Source organism: Schistocerca serialis, chromosome 2 (genome assembly GCF_023864345.2).
Source record: "Schistocerca serialis cubense isolate TAMUIC-IGC-003099 chromosome 2, iqSchSeri2.2, whole genome shotgun sequence".
Classification (NCBI taxonomy): Eukaryota; Metazoa; Arthropoda; class Insecta; order Orthoptera; family Acrididae; genus Schistocerca; species Schistocerca serialis.
This window is the reverse complement of record NC_064639.1, coordinates 873800938-873822957: the sequence shown is the minus strand read 5'-3', so window position 1 is coordinate 873822957 and position 22020 is coordinate 873800938.

Here is a 22020-nt window from a genome sequence, read left to right as displayed (position 1 = left end):
TAAATCATTGCATAAAAAAGACTACCGTCCAGTCTCACTTCTGACAGCTTTATCAAAAATTCTTGAAAAAGTAATTTATTCAAGAGTACCATCACCTATTTGTAAAAGTGAGGTACTAACAAAATGTCAATTTGGTTTTCAGAAAGCCTTTTCAACAGAAAATGCTATATATGCTTTCACTGATCAAATATTAAATGCACTGAATAACTGACCATAGCTCATTGGGATCTCTGAAAGGCTTTTGACTGTGTGAATCACGAAATTCTTATAGATAAACTTAAGTATTGTGATATGAGTGGGACAGTGCGCAGATGATTTAATTCATATTCAACTGGAAGAATGCAGAAGGCTGAAATGAACAGTATAGATAGCATGCAAAAATCGGGAGACTCTTCTAACTAGGGAGCTGTTAAGAATTGTGACCCACAGGATTCAGTCTTGGGTCCATTACTGTTCTTAACATATATTAATGACTTGCCACTCTATATTCGTGAAGATGCAATGGCAGTTCTTTTTGCTGATGATACAAGTACAGTAACACTACCAAACAAACAAGAATCAGTTGAGGATATTGTAAATAATGGCTTTCAGAAAATTATTAAGTGGTTCTCTGCAAATGGACTCTCACTAAATTGTGAGAAAACACAGTATATACAGTTATGTACAGTAAATGGCATAACACCATTGATAAATATAGACTACGAACAGAGTTCGTTGCTAAGACAGAAAATTCAAAATTTCTGGGTGTGTGCATTGATGAGAAATTGAATTGGGAGGAACATATTGATGATCTGCTGAAACAGTTAAGTTCAGCGACTTATGCTATTAGGGTTATTAAAAATTTTGCTGACAAACATATCAGTAAATTACCCTACTATGCCTGTTTTCATTCACTGCTTTCATATGGCATCATATTTTGGGGTAATTCATCATTAAGGGAAAAGTATTCCTTGCACAAAAGCGTGTAATCAGAATAACAGCCGAGCCCACAAAAGATCTTCTTCCAGACATTTATTTTGGGAACTTGGGATTTTCACAGTGCCTTCGCAGTACATACATTCAGTTATGAAATTATTAATAACCCATCCCAATTCGAAAATAACAACGAATATATAGCTACAACACAAGAAGAAAAGATGATCTTCACTATTGTGGGCTACATCTGACTTTGGCACAGAAAGAGGTGAATTATGCTGCTACGAAAATCTTTAGTCATTTGCCAAATAGCATTACAAATCTGACAGGTAGCCAGCCAACATCTAAAAACCGACAAAATGAATTTCTGAATGACAACTCCTTTTACTCGAGATAGATGAATTTTTAGATATGAAGTAGGATCTGTAAAAAATTACTTATTTTCTGTAAAAAAAACTTATGTTGAAGTGACACATTACACATCATTACGAAATGCAGTCATGATATATGGAACAAGTATTAATGTGTATATTTGGTATTCTATGAGATATCGTAGTTCGAATATCGTCAACACTGACACTTGTTTGTTCCATTGTGTATCACAAACGAATGTAAATTTTACATGGGTGCAACGTTCAACCATACACAGATGTTAGTACATCTCCAGAGGTGTCGTATTGTTACATGGGGCGTTACCTAGGACAAACGGAAGACAAACAGTACCTCCATGGGTCTGCCACACAAAGAACCAATACAACCTCAAAGCCTGTACTCACAATGAACACCACCAGCTTCCACACAAGATAGCGGTCTGTCAGGCAACGATTGCTGCAAGCAGTCGAGCATTTAATTGGAAATTACAGTGCAGGCAGCAGTAATAGTCCATTTCAAATCATCTGTAATTGTTTGAAGAGGTTGAGGTATATTTGGTTATCTTCCGGCATACACGGTACGCGAACGAATGGCATACTTTCTACATTCACCATAAACCATGAGCATTTCCGCTTTTTTCACATTGGGAAATACCACCTTACAAGCACGTCCTGCTACGTTCACTATCACGCAGTAAGTGAGAGGACATCGCAGAGCAGTCAAAGTCTACACACAATAAATTGTAAATAAACAAACGTCATCGCCTATCATTTACGCAATAGATAGGAACAATCAAACTGTTGTCAGTGTTTACATTGTTCACAGTACGATAGCTCATAAACTGCTTGCAATACCTTCCTGCAAGAAACACCATTGGCATTCTCATTTACGTTACTTTTAGGATTTTACTGTCAATAGTCATTTCCCCATTTAAAAATTTGCAACTATTGTAAAAAAATTGCACTTTCGTCAACGTCGCAAAATCTATGTATTGGCTGCAAATACTTGCCCTTGCCTACAATTTTGTTCTGTGAAAACCGCATATAGACAGTGTCTTCCATGTCCAAAACATTTGCTGTGCAAATGTTAGGTGATTCACCCTATATAAAGGCTGTCAGAGGTACCAAAGTTAGTGACCAGCCACAGACAGGAACAGGAACTAAAATTGAGGGTAGCAATGCAAAACCAGAAATTCTGTTTTCAAATGTTCCTTTACAAACATAAGAAAATTCGTTCTATGCAAATCTCGCAATCACAGATATTAATGTCAGCACTACTGAGGAACCGAGGCACCGGCTAAAATTGAACAAAGGTGCAAAGCCCGATGGAATCCCCATCATATGCTACTTAGAATTTGCAGTTACGTTGGCATTCTTCTTAACCATAATATGTCACAGATCCTTTGAACAAAAACAGAAGAAAGCACAGGGCTGACAGAAATGTAAGAACTATAGCATAAGCGAGCCACAGCACAGTTACTCAATATCCTTCACATAATCTTGTTGCAGACTCTTGAAATTTATTCTCAGCTCAACCTTCATGCGGTATTTCAAACAAAATAACCTCCTCCATACCAACCAGCAAGAGCTCCATCTCTCTCACGAAACTGATTTTGATTTCCAAAAAGCATTTGTATCAGTACATATCCACACTCGTTATCAAAAATCGTATGGGGCATCAAGCGAAATTTGTGATGGACTGACGATTTTTAGGTATGGAAGCCCCAGGAAGTTATCTTGGGTGAAGAGTCGTCGCCAGATGTAGAAATAACTTGAGGTGTGCACCTGATTCAAAAAATGGTTCAAATGGCTCTGAGCACTATGGGACTCAACTGCTGAGGTCATAAGTCCCCTAGAACTTAGAACTACTTAAACCTAACGAACCTATGGACATCACACACATCCATGTCCGAGGCAGGATTCGAACCTGCGACCGTAGCGGTCGCGCGGTTCCGGACTGTAGCGCCTAGAACCGCTTTGCCACTTCGGCCATGTGCACCTGGGAAGTGTGCTGGGACCCTTACTAATCATGTTGGATGTTACACGTATGTAATTACATTTTATGTCTTTAACATATATAAAGATATAAAATGTAAGTACATATTCCGTAATTATACACCAATGAATTTATACTCGTTGCTTAAGGCATTTAACGTCATTTTAAATTTTATGTGGTCAAACTGTACGCAATTTTTGCACACAGTTGTACTTAAATATACAATAAAGCAGCCAAATGGCAGTGTGTTCCTTTAAAAAATATTGTTTGAATGTGGCTCACCAACGTCAAAAACTGTTTGACTTTCAGATGGGTTTCTACACTAATAACAACTTTCGCAACATCCTTAGACATAGTACAAATAAAACGAACCCAGTGAGTAGATTCAGTATGTACAAGATTAAATATGTGTGAGATATGCAATAAGTACTACAGTGGACAAACTGGGCGTTCTTTTCACAACAGGTTTAAAGAACACATCAGTCAAACAGATAACTGCACTTCTACTTCCAGTAAGTATGTGAAACAGACTAATTACCAAGTGAAAGCGAATGATGTGGCACTGCAAAATTATGCATACACTACCCAAAAGCAATGAAATGAATGTTTTAAAGGAAATCGAGATATACAACTGCGTGATTAACTCTCCAAACGACCAATTGAATGAACAACTAGAATTTTGCATTAAAAAGTTCTTAGATAATTTCAGGTTTTTATCATTTGAGTAAAGATGTAAGCAAACTGACGACTGTTCTTCGTGAGTGTACTTGAGCAACACATATGATGCTAGTATCAGTGTAGCTTACTGCCTACCACTGATATATCTGTAGGTCAGTACAAAATTTCACCATACCATAATTTTTTATGACAGTGGCCCAAGTGTATAAAGCTTTACAGTGTAAATACCGCCTTCCTCTTTTACGTAATATTCTACAGTGTTTTAGAGTTTGTAGCTACATTGGTTCAACGGTAACATGTAATTTGATTGGTATGTATAAGTCTGGATATCATTCTATGTAGTTTAGTATATAATACAGTTAACCACTGTGCCCATTGTCTTCTCCCTCCTTCCTCTGTAAGACCCCCTCTTCCATATGTATGTGCCCAATAACCTTTTCCAGTCATTTGGCTAAAAAGGCTCTCATATTGTAGTTTATGGTACACACCATCAAAAACGGTAGCACCACTGAACTTACGCCCATATGCTAGAGTATAGGAGGGCCATATAGGTACAGTTAATACTAACCTATCGCCATAATGCTGGCATGTGCCCTTTAGGACATTTTAAGAGTTTTATTAATTTTCTCATGAATTCAGAATAGTTTAATTATTTCTGATGATTTTAATGCCTCTCTCATATACTTGCTGCAAAAAGACGATGTTTCTAGTTAAATTTAAGAATTTAAAATGTTTGCACAATAAATTATTTGCGCTTTAGGCATCATCAAGACCACATCAGTATTACATTTTCCTTTAATATGATACTTAAATCAGTATGATATTTTAGGAATGTCTATAACCACCATTTCTATATAAAAGACCACAGTGTACTGGGTTTACAGTAATGTACAACTTAACAAATATGTGTAATTGCAGATGTCTCTGTGTACAGTTAAGTACATTATACAGTTAACCATTGTGATCCCTTCCCCTTGCCTCCCTCCCCCTACTCTAAGGTTAGTACATCCATAATGCATTGTCTAAAGGACTTGTTAATATTTTTATTAATTTTTCATTAATCCACTAATAACTTTGACAGCTTTCTTATTTAGCATTTGTAAAATGAATTTCTTTGCATGTAATTCCAAGAACTTAGAAAGTTTATGGAACAAATCAGGTATGCCTCAGAGCTCTACGTGTTAACATTATTAAGACCTCATCAATGGAAAATGGGATAATAATGGTTACTTATGCAGTACTACAATATATGATCAAGGGCACCTGTTATCTTGTTTATTGAACCATCTGTGTGTGCTTCAGATCTCCTCTTGATGGAAATATTAAGATCACATCAATATGAAATTTAATGGGTATTTATATAATACTACAATGTATGCTCAGGTACATAGGATAATGTACCAATGTACGATACACCCACTACCCTTTCTGCCTTCCCCTCCAATTGCAGTTACCCCTCCCCCTCTCCAAATCCCAATATTCTTGCTTCGACAGCTGTCAGGACCATATCACCTGATAGTCAGGACCATTTGCCTGATGGTAACACTGCTGAACTGTGACCATCTTTAGCCGAGCCAAATAGCGTAAGTTAGTCTTAACATACTACTTTCATCACGTATGTCTTTTATGACTTCTCAACAATTTATGGTAATTTTAGAATCACCTTGAAAATGCGTATTGAAAGTATTATATTTGGTTCAAATCTTCATATACTTTAAGTAATAAGGCTTTATTAATATGTGATTAATAATATTCACGTAAAATCGTGTCCGCAGCTCATAGCCTCACGATAGCGTTCTCGCTTCCCGAGCGCGAGGTCCCGGGTTCGATTCCCGGCAGGGTAAGGGATTTTCACTTGTCTCGAGTAGACTGAGTGTTGCTATGTCGCCTTCATCATTATCATTCATCTCCATTACGATCGGAGGAAGGCAACGGCAAACCATCCACATTAGGACATTGCCTAGTATAGCGGTGTGGGCCCCCCGCATCTTTCCCCTATGCTCTGTCAAGAAGCATGGACTTCATTTCAATTTTCCATGTAAAATCGTAGCATATGGTATAGGTATGTAGTTTGACATATGCACCATCTTGGAAACGTATATAGAACCTATTATGATTCAGGTCTTCATATGCTATAAGTGGTGGGAGTACATCAATACGAATTTAGTGGACGTTAATATTGAAGTAAATGGTCAGGCACCTAATATAGTTAAGTACCACACTCTGCCTATCCCCCCACCAACCACCACCACTATAACACCTCCTCCTATGCATACTCTCAAATCTCTTCCGTCGTTGAGCCACCCCAACAACTCCCACCTGCAGTCAACTGTCCTCTACTTTCCTCCTGACAACCCTGACACTCTGTCACTTGCCCCTCCCATTGCCACCCACTCCCTCCTTCGTTCTCGCTCTACCTGAGTTTCGTTTACGAATGTTTACAGAATGTCCTTGAGCAGTTCTGGCTTAGGATTTTTCAGTTTCTGAGTTGTCAGTCCTGCCACTGTACCTGGATCGTGTAAGTTGTTGTACAGATGTGATGGCTTTTATGTAACTCTCCACGAGTCAGTGAATTACGTTTTTGTAATCCTGGGATCAGTGTGAGCTCAAAATTTTGTTGCGCGTCCAAAACGATTATGTTTACACACTGAGTATGGATTATTACAATGTATACATGTCAGAGTCTGTTATGAACTTCTATTACAAAGACATGTTAAGCATTTAGCTAAATAAATATCCATCTTCCCTTTCCTGGTAATAACACTGGTAAAGCAAAGAGGTTCACTCAGTAGTGCCGCTTTTGTACGATCTCTGCCATTACTTTGACATATTCTGACGTCAGCTGATGAACAGAAGTGACAAAGGCAGGTTACAGGAATATATTAGCTGTTAAACATGCCGTACGGTGTGATAATGGTTTTTCACTGTGCACATTGTCAGCCATATTGTGGTGTCACCGCCAGACACCACACTTGCTAGGTGGTAGCCATTAAATCGGCCACGGTCCGGTAGTATACGTCGGACCCGCGTGTCGCCACTGTCAGTGATTGCAGACCGAGCGCCGCCACACGGCAGGTCTAGAGAGACGTCCTAGCACTCGCCCCAGTGGTTCAGCCGACTTTGCTAGCGATGGTTCACTGACAAATTACGCTCTCTTTTGCCGAGACGATAGTTAGTATGGCCTTCAGCTACGTCATTTGCTACGACCTAGCAAGGCGCCATTATCATTTGCTATTTATCTTGTGATGCATGTACCGTCAGACCGATGTTTACCAATTATGGATTAAAGTTAAGTATTCCAGAAGCTACGTACTTTTTTTACTAGACTCAACTCCTTTAACTGTTCCAGACCTCACGCCAGCCTGCGGGAGCTTAAAAGCGTGCCTTTCGGCTATCTCATAGTGGCTTGGCTGTCTTGCCAAGTCACAACACATATTATGTATTTTCCATGCATACTCGTATCCTGTAATATGACGGCTGGTCTGTTAAAATTGGAAACACGTCTTTTCGATGATGACATGCCACAGACAGGTCAGACATATTTTAACGTGTAAGTAATGTTTTCAGATAAGCAATAATCGCTTGTTTCTAAGCGTTGCACTGTATGACACATACGACTGATTAATTTTCAGTTCAACATGCACTTGAAAATGGCTATAAAGCTGAAGCCATGAATGGCTAGAAAAAGAACATTTAATAGTCAAATGGCGGAAACTTCTTTAAAAAATTACTATAGGCCCCTAAATACCCCTCAGGTTGGGTCACAAGCAGAATATTACTCTATTTACAGAATACTGAAACACAATTTTGGGAGAGTGGGGCTAATGGGAGTGTGGAGTTACAGACTAGGACCCAGTGTTATTCTCCTTTCGACCAACGCTTTCCTTTTGAATGTCCTCAACTCTTATAACTTCAGTCTGATTTCTGTTCAAGTGGTAGATAATCTCTTTGCTTCCTATATTTCACCCCTGACATATTCATATTTCTAAAAATGCACCATTATGATCTCCCTCATCATCTGGGATAAACACATTTACTTGATAGTGACTGATTAGGCGCAGAATAGTTCTCTCCCGCGTCATGATTATTCACTCATAGAGGCGTTGACGAGATGATTTCTGTAACTCACGATAGTTTCTGACTGAAACTAGTAGCTCTGTGATCAATATGAAATTTTTGTTCACACTTCTCTTCCTGGATACCCACCAACTCGAGCTTGCGAGCATCACGTGCTCTTTTCCGACCAGAGTGTGCTTGCAGCAGTGCGAGGGCAGACACCACTCGGAAATTTTCTATGACGGTGCAAGACAAAGGAAGAGAGTCTACAGCTTAGAGTGCAAGAGGCAGATCGACTTTGGGCCGAGCGGGAGGCCGTGGGAGTGGGGCGGTGATGGAGCTAGCCCTGAAGTTGCCGTGGCCGAATTATGGTGGAGACGCTAGTCAGTGGTTTGGTGTGGTGGCATCCAACCAAGTCAGGATTTGGCAGTGGGCCTGGATGGCATGTCGGCTGTGGCTGCCCTCACATTCGTTGTGGCTGACCAATGGGTGGTTGTAGTTGTCAGCTGATGACAGCAAACGTAAGTCGCTTGATGGAGACAAACAGCAACAGAATGGAGAAGTGAATGATGTGATACAGCAGCAGACTGCAACGGTCACCATGGGGTGTGGCTAGTTATATGGAGACATCGTCAAGCTGGGTAATAGTGAGTGCCTTCTTGTCGATGTGAAGACAGCAGCTCAGAGCATGTGAGTAGGAGTGGTGGAGAAATTGGTTATGCAAGACACTACAGACTACAAAGTGGTATGTGCTTTGGTGAGCTATAACAGATAGCGGCGGGCACTGTGTATATTTGGCTGATTAGTTTACAGCAGTCTAGCGGCTGCATCCAGATAAATAAAATCTGCTTCCATCTGTTTCAATTTTATTAAGTACAGCGAGGAGTGAAGAATAATGCATGAAAATAACATGGAGTAAGAGAGTGCAATATTCAGATTGTGAAATTATATACCTGCTAGGAGTGTGTTTCAGTTATTGTGCGCAAGTGATAAGTTTCTGTGTATTATACTGCTTTTCTTATGATCCAAGTAGTAGCAAATTGGGTGTAGTTTTGCTGTCAGTTGGAACTCGTCTGGCAGGAGGTGAAGGTTGGTAGTAGTAGACTGTAGATTGAAGATATCACAGTGAGTCAGTACTTTGTCTTAGTGATTCAATGTGCCCACTTGTAAAGTTAATCATGGACTTACACAAGTTAAAATTTTTATTTAGAGCCCATTTGTGTAGTTATCTGGGCCAAGTAAGATTATCCATGTAAATTATATTTGATAATGTGTTTTAGAATAATTTCTGTGAATGTTGTTGGCCTTTGGAGTTTATAATTATCATATTTCTGTCTTTGCGAAATATAGAATTATTTATGATATTGCAGTTTTCAGAATTTATTATGTTATTAAACACCAATATTTCAGTTTTCTTATGCACTCACATCTCATACTCTATTGGTTATAAATGAATGTATTTAGTAGAGGCTCACACTTGCTCAACCCTAGCAAAACTGCACTCCACTCAAAACCTGCGTCACAGAGTAGTAGATACGGATTCACCTTAGGAAGTATCGATAATTTCAAGGTGACTTCTCTAAATATAAGAACGGATGTGTGGAATATGTAACGGCTGTTGAGAGTCAGTAGGGTGACTACTTACTGTACCAGTGACAAGGAAAACCTTGAATGCAAGGTATGGCTCACTTTAAAATGTTGTGTTAACTATTATGACAGGAAAAGCATTAGCTAGTACTGACTCACCATGTGCATCAGGAGGGCGACGTAAATGAGCGCCCGGGAGGTGCAGAGATCAACTTTCTATGGGATGTATTTATTACAATTCCAGAAATGAACATAGACGATATACAAGAAGTGTTCAAAGCAAACCATTACCCTGCACCGTGAACCCGAAACGAAAAATGGCGCGCCAAGTGATCACAAAGTTCTCACCATGAAGAATGGAGGCGAACTCGTTGGGAGTTACAAATTGCGAGGACGTTCAGCTAGATATCCACCCCTAAACAAGGCATATTCAATCATAGTGGCGTAATGGGGTGATGAGAACTGAAAGAATGTGATGGAATGAAATTGAATGAGAAGCAGTCTGTCATGGAGCTTATCGTGAAACTGACTGTCCTTCAAGGAACAGCTGCAAATAGTGCGAAAACATGTTTGATAGGCACAGGAAAAGAAAACACCCGCAGGCTGAGTTTGTCTAGTGAGTCCAGGTGGCATGAAATGCAATGTCACACACTTTTCAGGGGGGATAGTTTGCTCTAAAGGAGTACGATGTTTATGGAATCCAGGAATCAAGCAAAAGAAAGTTAATGTGACCAGCTGTTGGCCAAAAGCAGTGGTCATACTATATCTGTAGTTCTCTTATGCGCATTTTGCCACTCTTGCTTGCTGTGATGTACATATTCACTGCTACCGTTGCATGATCATGCACACAAGAAAGAATCGCAGATGGTAGAGCACCACCAACTTCTCCGAGCATGATAAATAACTTTACCATCCACATTAACAGTCAATGCGTTAAGGCATTGATGACAGTTGATCTTGATACAAATCTATTCGTACCTCTAATTTCCTGGGTTCTTTTCGTATGCATTTCCTCTTTAAGTCGCTATTGGTCGGAGTTGAAAACAAGTTCCTTACTGAACAATGGGATAACTTTGTTTATTTCATCGAGCCGATTTCACAGTTTGCTGTGCATAATTAAGTTGACACTTCGTTTAAAATTTCGTTTCTTACGTCTTCCAATTCTGTAGGACTCTTTGCTGTTTTGGCGTCATCCACAGATTCGTTAGAAATCACTGTAATCTATGTTGCGCGCAATTTCATGTGCATATCGTAGTAGACGACTATCATGCACATCCTGCAATTTGTGTCGAGCATTCTTGAAACGCATGTACACCAGTTTTTGTAATAACTGCGCCTTGTCCTCTATTGAATATATGTAATTTTTCTTATGCATTACACGATCATATTCTTGCGGGATTATTGGAAATCTGTTCATAATTGTATTTTCATTATACTTCAGATAATCTTCCATTTACCTGGTCCTCGGACAATGACTGTCCCTTACTATGTCTCACTGGAGACGGGATTTGTGGCCGCCTGTCGGGCAAGGATGATGAACTACATGGCTCGAGACCTGTTTCAATATCACTTTCACTTGTTAAAGACCCATCATCATCATTGTACGCCTCATATACATTATTAGCACAGTCGAGGGAAACCACAGGCGTACGACACCACGCATTTCACCGATTCAACTTGCAGAAACGCCGATGTTTCCTCTGCCCTTCTTTCTCATTCTGCGAAATTCTTTGGTTGTCCTTCTGATGAAGTGTCCATTCGGCAACTGTTGTTATAGATATAATGCAATATTTGCTATGTTTATCGTTGCCATTGCTCTGCTTTGTATTGACATCACTAGCACTGAAGCATTGTTGTAAGTTACTCGTCGACTAAGCAATTCGACTTCGCTCCGTATCTTCATGCTATGCACACCATTTGATACCTCTAGTCTCTCCCGTTGTTGCCATTAATAACCAATACTGTGGTTACATGGTATTAAGTATGTAGGGCTTCGAATGCCGTAAGCATCATGGCCTTTTGCGACCTCGCACTCAAGGGGTTCCTTGTGAGAGTTTACTGTGCTACTTTCTGCGAAACCCACAACTCAGGGGAATTTGAGCTAAGGCAGGTATTAGCCTTAAACGTTGTAACTGATTAGCAATGGGTTTACAGTGTATGTTCTAGTGCATGTAACGATCTTATGTCATTTCTATTTCTAGTGTCAGGTTTTGTTTCCGTTGATAGGTTACATACTTGTACTACATACAGGGAGACCTCCCCCCCCCCCCCCAAAAAAAAAAAAAAAAAAAACACTGACCTTAGTATGTTGTGCAGAAAGTTACACTGATCGGTTTTCGAGAAGGAACCCATACCTGGAAATGTACAGCTTCAGCGCTAGAGATTGTCGAAGTCTGAGATGGGTGTGTGTTCCACATTACATCAAAAAACCCAACATGAGCAGCACATAGTGCTGTCAAAATTACAAACGGAATTCGAATTGTGTACCTCCTACGTAAATGCAGAGCCTGTATCTGCGGTGCTGCATCTCACGCACGTGAGTCAATATGTGTGGTTATCTTTGAAGCACTTCAATCGCTCTATGGACTCGAGAAGTAAGGTCCTCCCCTGACGTTACAGGTGCGCCACACACAACAATCCTTATACTACTCCACAGAAGATAATAAAGATGTGTCAGATTGTAATGTCAACGCCAATATTTTGTGTCGCCAGTGTATGGGACAGTGCTCGAGATATAAATTAACGAATATTTTTCCAGAAATGACTTTTAACTGAGAAAAGACTTATTATTATATCGTAACTTATTATTATATTGTGAAATGTCCATCAACCTTATGTTTTATTATTTTTGTTATCAGTTCTCTATAAGGAAAAATCGTATAACAAATGATAATACCACTAAAAGAATGTACTAGCATTGTATTTTCTGTGGAATTTTTCCTTCTTCTGTTCTTCTTCTTCTGTTGATGTATGAAACGGATGAGATCGAAGATAAGTTGAGGTCTGTTCTTTTAAATATTGTAAAAGATAGTCATATATATAAAGATAGTCATATATAACAAAAATATAACGTACCATTTACTAAATGTAATTCTAGTTTACAACCTTTTATTTGTAACTAGATAACCAACAATGAATGTTTTAAGTTTTGTGTCCGTAGCAGTCCAGACCGTGCTTTGTTTGGTGCCATTACGTGAGCGTAATGCTGGCAATTTTAAACTGCAGAAATAATCAAACATACTCTTTCGATCGTTGTTACAAATTTGAACTCCGAGTACAAGAACCCAGAGGAATTTATTATTTTTCTATTGTAAAAGTGAAAATAACAAATAGTAGAACAATCTTAGACTACGTAAATGAAATAATTTTATGGCTGGTGCGTAAGATTAATTTTTCCAAAACTAATTCAACAGTGACTAATTTTTCCCAAACTAATTCATCAGTGACCTTAAATGAAAATATTTACTACACCAGTGTTGTTATGGGTAGAGGTTGTGGTGTGATATATTAGTTATTTGGTGCATACATTTTAATGTCAAGTATAGAATTACTAAAACTCGTTATAGTCGGGGTCAGCAGCACATAAGTAAGACTTATCAGAGTTTATTTCATTCTTTCAAATAATACTATTAATGTTGCTGCTACATTTTCATACGTTGTACAGTAACATGCACACACCACCACAACAACATTAAAAAGAATCTCATTACCAATTATAGGATCTGGCAACCGTGTCGGACATGGAACTGGTCCTCCCCTACCAAACCATTGATTGCGATATGCGACATTGAGGTGATACTGCGCATTGTTATCAAAGAGTCATGGAGTTTTGTCACGTATCTGCCACATCTCCATCCGACCATTTAGCGGCACTGAACCCAATGGGGTAGGAAAAACATTTCTAATAAATGTGAGATACATCGTTGCCGTTAGTCTGTTTGATGGTAGATATGGTTCAATCATATGGTCACCGATTATCCCCACCCATATGCTAATACCGATGCTGTGTTGATAATTTTGTGATACTTTCGCACTCGGATATTCATCTGCCCAAACACGCATTTTGTGCACTTTTAATATGTGATCTCCAGTAAAAGTGTGTTCATCTGTGAATAACACCCAGCTCGGGAATTGTGGCTGTAGTAAGCACTGTTGTGAGTGCCACTGTATAAACTGTATCCATCCTGTGTAGTCCTCCTCCTGCAATGCTTGCGTTTTCTGTAGATGATATGGACGGAGGTGATGTTTATGAGAGCACCCAACACGGCACTCTTACCTGTGTACAGCGCCTCAGACACCTGCCGAATGCTGGTGGCTGGGTATTCTTCGAATATTGTCTGTACGTCCTGCTACAACTGTTGTATTCAAGTTAAATGTGGATGACCTGCACCATTCTTTGACGCCTACTAGTAGAAAAACGGTAGACTGAGCATATTATTCGCAAATACTAAGCACAAAGTGCTACTGCTTTACTATACAATGGACACACGTCAGGGAGAAAATATCTACATGCAACCTTCCATCTGCTCTGAGGGATCCCTTGAAGCCCACGAACATGAAATGATGTGGGGTATGTCTGTCTGGAAAACGCTCCGCATATAATCTTGTAATATCTCTCCCATTGTGATCTACTTTACCATGCAAGCACCATGTCGCACTGCTGTCAGCAACGTTACTCCACTGGGAGATCACACAAAGTCCACTTAGGATGCACACAAGGTCTGTGTAGAGGAATGTAGTAGGTATCCAGGATGTTAAAAGGCTCAGGTCGTCCATATGCAGTACACACATGACTAACGAGTCGCATATCTTCCATATTCAGTCACTAAAACCAATCACCGCAGCGACCTGGTACGTATACAAGGGCACCCCGATTCACCTTCTCCCTGACAACCGATCAAGGTCACCCACACACCTTAGCAATTGTGCGATTCATATTCAAGACCACGATGTAACTCTATACCTATCATGTGATATAAAATTGGTGGGAAAGACCTGGACCAATCGGAGCACGTTAAAATGGCCGAAAACCGTTAGTCCTCTGCCCGGGACCAACAAGATTCACACTCCTCCTCCTCTTATCATCCTTTATAACTTGTTCAAACTGCATAGGTCTCATTGTATGAGGTATCTGCATCATGGGGAGAGGTTCAGGATTGTTATATACTAAGTAATAATAATTGTATAGTGCCAGGGTTTGGAAATAATAACAATGATATAAAAAATTACCTTATGGTTTATTAATTTCTTTTTGGCAGTACAACTTTTTACAATAATTTTTGGTGTTTATTAACAATTTCTTCTTTTGTTTACAAAACTATTTGTTTCTAATGACATGCACTCAGTGGCTTTTTAACAATGCTATTTTCTTCTTATCTAAAATACATTGAAAAACCATTTTCTTATTACAATTTTTTTGTTGGTGCGTGTACACAGCCACTCCTTTCTGGCTTTTCTGTAGTACAACATTTATAGATTTTTGGTGTTAATTAAAAATTTCTTCTTTTGTTTCCAAATGTATTTGTTTCTAATGACATACACACAGTGACTTTTCAACAAAGCTATTTTATTCTTGTCTAAAATACATTTGAAAACCATTTTATTATTACAGTTTTTTCATTGGTGCATTTACATGGCCACTTCTTTCTGGCATATATACATTGGCTTTATTTTCAAAGTTATTATATCCTGTTGTAGACTTATGTACTTTTTCAACACTATCAGGTATATTAAAAACATAAATACAACGTTCCCCATTTGAATTTGTTGTTTTTCATTCTATACACAATATTTATATTTTCTTTCTGATCATTTACATCTTAATCAGATGACCACATGAGGAAGCAAGCCATGATGAAAGCAGATTTGTGGCAACACCATTGATATGGACACCATCTGTCTTTTAAATCAGAAATATTTTATAATGCTTTTATAATGACTTTTAACTTCAACAAAGCACAGATTTCAGTTAAGTATGTCCAGTGTCACAAAACAAACAAACATTATTAGTAATTGGGTGTGGGTGTGTATGTTTTATTCAGATGCGAGAAATGTACCAAACTGTTGACAGTCGGTGTATGGGCTACATTACTGATGTGGATTCTACCACACCAACAAAATTAGGTGTGTTAGTCTTGTACCTGACACATTCAGGTACACTCTGGTGCATTTGATGTTTCATATTGGAATGGCATGGTAACACTTTGTTTTGCACACACTATTTGCTAATTAGTTACTTTACTGTTGTCTACAGCATTCTCGAGGAGACACTATCTACATGCAGCACTGTGCGCCCAGGCGACAGTGTTTAAACGTTTTTTTATCCTGTCTTCAGTTTTTATTTCTTGAGATGGCACCATCCCCCAAGGGAGCTCCCATCTCATGAGTATCTGGATGGTAACCACAAAGGTCTTTAGCTTATTCTGGTATTACTTCCACTTACCAGGGTCAGGCTTCTGCTGTATACTTTGTCTTCAGTGGTACTTTGACAACTCTTGTTTTTTCGACTCTGACAGTATTAGGTTTCGAGGCCCAAAGGTGTCTGGCTTTCTTTTCTTTTCCTAATCTACATGGACAGAGGAGGTTCGGTAGCTCAGTGACGGCAAATTTTCTAGAGGAGAAAACTTCCACTTAAAATCCTGCAAGTCTGGAAGCAGTAAGGCAGCAGCCTCATCATCAGTCTCTGATTGCATATGGCCCATAAGTCTATCAAGCAAGGTTTTATTACTAAAAAGTTTCATAAAAATAAGTTGCATGGACTAGGCAAGAGAAAGCCAAACTACTGATATGAGCCAAACTACTTTTGGCAACATCGAACATTTGTGGTTTAGCTAATAATAAAATGGAAGTTATTAAACAATTAGAGGAAGGAAAATGCAATTTATTGGTTCTAACCGAAACGAAAACGAAACTTAATGCATATGACACTACACTTTGATTTACAGTGATGTTAGTAAACAAAAAAGAGCAGCTAGTGGAGTTGCAGCACTTTTTGGTAAGAAGTGGGCTAATAAAATAGTCTTACATTTTCATAAATGATGGAATAATAACAGATTTAAAATAGCTAGAGGTTACTTGGCCGTAATTGGACTGTATGCTTTTGACGAAGGAGAGAATGAAGATAGTGAAAGAGTCCACGAAGAAGTAAGTAAGGAAATGAGCAAATATGTAAAAAGAGATTATATTATCAGGAGATTCAAATACCCAAATGAGCAAAATGCTGTTTAAAGACGTTATACATACTTTTCGTGAAGCTACTTTGAATGATAATGTAGAGTAGATGAAACATTTCGCAGCATTTAACAAGTCAAGGGAAACAAATACTTTCTTTAGAGAAATGGAGTTCCATAAATGAATCCCTCATTATTGAAAGGCACTAAGTCCAACTTCTACTGTTTTCAGATAAACACAAAAAATGTTTTTCCAATCTTTTAATGTAGTATGAGACACAATTGTTTGTGCGTGTAAAGTTCACACACACACTGTTACAATAAACTCAAAACTGTTCTGATGTGGATTACTAACGCTTTTATTGACAAAATATGTAACTTACGTAACTGAACTTGGTTCCTTTCAACATGGAACGAACAGAACCAATAAGCGAGCAATAACATTCATGATCTTTGTTTATTTCCTTTATTTCCGAATGAAAATCTGCTTATGAAGTATGAAATTAAAAGATAACATAAATGAAATAATTATTATTTTTTCATACAACACACGGAATTATTTATTATTTTCTTTGGCGGAATACAACTCTATTAATGCTGAAACAGCTGCTGTATAGTCGTAGATATTGCACAAAAACTATTAGGATAACACTTCATACTTTTCGGAAAAGTAGGTAATGCATTTTCACTGACAAGGTCATTCTAGTATTTCATCAAAGAATGCTTCACTAAAGTGCGCGTCATATATCTTGGCGGCCGAGTTTAGGTTCGCTATGCGCATCTGACGTCACAAAACACAGTCAGCCAATGAACAGAGAACGACGTTGCCAGATCTCGACTGCAGTGCACAGCACAGACGAGTGTCTTCAGTTTTAGAAACGTTCAGTCATAAATAAAGTAATAGAACAAAAGCAATGTCTTGATAGCAGACTTTCTTTTATAGAAAGTTTGGAAAAAGCATTCTTTATACCAATTGCTTCATATTCTATTAATTAATTAAACCAAACAAGCAATAAGACTCCTAATTCAGGTGATAGCAAGGAAAGGTGTTTGTTTCAATCTCACGAACTGCTTTTTCGCAATAAAGAACAGCGGTAATTGTTTATTTCCTATTGTACTTCGACGAAGCGTGAGTAATTCATAGTAATACCAACAGTGTTTATAAGTAGTTGCGTGAGGTGTTAAGACTCCTTACAGAGTTATGTTGTTCGATGAGCTGAGGTAGCAGAACGGTTAAGGTGTAGGGCTACGAAGTGAAAGGTTACGAGTTCAAACCTTGTACAGTGCTTAACATTTTCTTTATTTAAAAACAATATTGGAGTGCCTTACTTCACGAATTTTATTCGTTTGAATGTTATTTCCAGTGCTTTGCCTCTTTATTAACTTTTTAGCTGCTGCAGACACGTGCTCCCCGCATTACGCGCTGTGCGCGAATTTGTCATCACTGCACTTCTCGCCTGTGCAGACACATGGTGTTCCCACTGCTTTGACACTTATCATTCGATTTCACAAAAACTATTTGGCCAAAAAATTTGATTTTTTACACGTCTTCTTGACTGATACCTTCCCCCCCATAAATGACTTAATTTTGTTTTGATGTGGAGCATTAAATGTAGTAAACCATTGCACGAAATTTTGAAGAGTTTGCAGAAGTAAAAGTCCATAGCGTATACTTTCCGTATGGTCGATTTTAGTTGCCACAATGTTGAGAATGAAATGTGGACAAGATACCTAAATTTCATATAATATTTACTGTATAACAATATCTCATTTAATTTAAGTACCACATAGGTGTCGTATGGAATATTGAGAAATATTCCGTCTTTCGCGACTGTAATAAAAGTTTTATCTACACAGGGCGCGTTTGGCTTTATTTTAAAGCACTTCCATCGGTGAAAGGTATGGCATATACACAATGGTATTCATGTTCTATTTCTTGGTTTTGTTCCACAGTCGCAGTTTTACCAATGGTATTGAAATATATCCCTCTTCTGCAACTGTAATAAGCGACTTATTTAGACCAGACGCGTTTCTCTCTTTTGAAGCATCATAAGAGGACTGTATTTTGTGTCCTCCATTGCCAAGTCACCTTTCGTAGTTTTGTGCTGCGGTAGCACAATATTCAACGTTTGTGTTGGCTCATCAGTGTTTTAGCAAATAAATGCTGTTTGTGCGTGCCACACACAAAATTATATATGACATAGCTCTGAGCACTTCACTGACAGACGGTATATTCAAGTCCTAATGTTTTTGTAAGTTCACAGTTTTGTTTAATGTATTTTGCCTACTTCCTTTTGATTGATTGAAGTGCTTTAAAATAAAGCCAAATGTGCCCAGTGTAAGTAAAACTTTTGTTACAGTCGCGAAAGGTGGAATATTTCTCAATATTACATACGACACTTATGCGGTACTTAAATGAAATGAAATATATGGGTATCTTGTCCACATTTCATTCTCAACATTGTGGCAACTAAAGTCGACCATCCGGAAAGTATACTCTATGGACTTTACCTCTGCAAACTCTTCAAAATTTCGTGCAATGGTTTACTATATTTAATGCTGCATAACTACGTTGAACATCGAAACAAAATTAAGTCGTTTATGGGGGGAAGGTATCAGTCAAGAAGATAGGTAAAAATCTAATTTTTGAGCCAAATAGTTTTTGTGGAATCGAATGATAAGAATGTCAAAGCAGTCGGAACACGATGTATGTGTCTGCACAGGCGAGCAGTGCAGTGACAAAATCACGCACAGCGCGGAATGCAGGGAGCACGTTTTTGTAGCAGCGAAAGGGTTAATGCGGCCCTGGTGGCTTTACTTCATGAACTGCGCGCTCCCCCCTAAACGTACGCTTGCGAACTATGCTATACTATGGCGCTGCTTCTCTTGGCGCGTGCGTCGTGTGCAACTGGCAACGCAGCAATCTCCCGCGTCTAGGCGGGTATGCGCGAGCCGCCAAGATAAAAGAATTGAACTATAGCCTCGGAAGTCATGACATCACCATGAACCTTCTTGAGATCGTCTTTATATCACAGGAGATCATCTTCCTGCCAGCAAGAATAAGAAATTGGCCAAGATGTAAGTGAGGAACGGGATGATATTGTAAAAACTGTAAGAACTATTGTTAATCAAGCGTTAGGGAAAAAAAGAAAGTAACGTAACAAACAAGAGTTAAGGATATGGAATGAAGAAATTTCAAACGCAATAAGAGACAAGAAATCTGCTCATGTACAAACCTTTACAACTACAAACGAACAACTGAGATATAGAGAGAAAAGAAATGAAGCGTAAAATTTTATAAGGAAAGCTAACGAAGAAACACAGTTGAAGGTTATACACACATAGGAGGCAAATGAAGGCCTACAAAGTGCTTAAGCATCTAGATAGTCAGAAAAGACATGATAAAATATGAATGTAATACAAAAGGAACAATGTATACAACATTACAGAGATTTGTTTCTAAGAACTCAATAGAAACAGAAGAAGGAAATGACGACCCTATTTATGGAAATGTAAATCAAATTACCTCAAAGGAGTCAAAAACCATTAAAAGAAACGAAGAATAGGAAGCCTACAGGAGAAGGTCTAATAAATACATAATAATGGAGAAATGGGGACCCAGTAACAAATCGCTTATTTCTGAATCAACTTAATACATGTTGGAATGTTATCCAGGTTCTGGTCGCATGCCCAAGTTATGCCTACATTTTTAAAAATGGTGCTAGAAACAGGTTTGAAAATTGTAAGGGATTAAGAGTTTCGAATACAGGACATAAAAGACATGCATGAAAATTAAATAAGAGTACGAGCTGCCACAGAAGTTTACTAGAAGAACAAAACGGTTGGAGAAAGAGAAGATTCTGTACAGATACCACTTTCACAGTTAATGAGATAACAGAAACTGAGAAGGGAATATAAACTTGAAACTTGTATAATTTTTATTTGTTGAAAGAATCAGCAACTAGCTACATGCAATAAATTTTATTTCTTTACCGGATTCAAGTATCTAGTGCCCTTCTTCAGAAGATCGGTATTTTCGCATCATTACATGAGCGAGCGTCAAAAAAAGGCAGTAATATGCAGCATATTACATGTAGATCACTGTGCAGCAACAAATTGGTGCATGCATTGTGATCCACATGATTACAGTAATATGCTGCATACACCTGCTTATTTTTAACACTCACTAATAATGCGATAATTCTAATTTTCTGAAGAAAAGCGCTAGTCCTGAAACCGGTAAAGAAAGAAAATTTCTGCCGTGCAGCTGGTTGCTGATTTTTCAACAAATACACTTACAGTTGCACAAAATGGACAAAGTACGAAGTATATTTTTATTGATTACGAAAAAGCATTCGACCGAGTAAGTAGAGAAACATTATGAGAAATCATGACTCGAAGAGGATATCCGAACCATCTCTTTAAAGTACTGAAATATGTACAATTATGAAGACACAACAATCAGTGTGTGTGCTGGAAACGTGGAGGCATAGTAAAAAGAAACCTATTAACCTAGGTGCAAGAAATGGCTGTAGCTTGTCCCCTATTTTGTTTACAATTTGTAAAGGCGATCTGATTAGGGAATTGTTGAATAGAATTAAAAGAGACGCATAAGACGATGCTGTTCGTTGAGGGTCAGATTGTTATAAGTAAAAGTGAAGAAGAGCTGCAAGAACGACATATATGTTACGGAAGTAATATGAGAAGATATTTTAAAACTGTTACAACCAACATACTGTTACAACCAAAATTGTTATCATTGATACCATATTAGAACAAGTCATTGTTTTGCTTATTTAGTCACATATGTCAGTTACAAATGTGAAAAGGATTTTCAACGTCATACCTATGTTCCAGCAAACATGCGGCAGAATAAACAGAAGGCTAGAAACTAAAACCAGAAAAAACATGAACGAAATTCTACAAAGTAATGGCAGCGCTTGTTTTCCGCGATGGATCTCAAAATGGGAACTTATCAGAAGCTAATAAAAACTAGATACAAGCCGCCTAAATGATATCTTAAGAACAATAAAAAGATATGTTGTTTCAGACACCATTTCAAATGAAAAACAAGGGAAGATCTGGGAATAAAATTGTTTGAAGAAAAAACTGTAAAGTGATTGAAGACAGCATGTTGATACAATATCGAAGAAGAACAGTGTTGTACTGTAGGTCCAAGGAAACAAGACAACCGTCAAGACCAAGTAAAAGGCTGATAAGTTTTCAAGTCCAAACAGGCAACACTGCC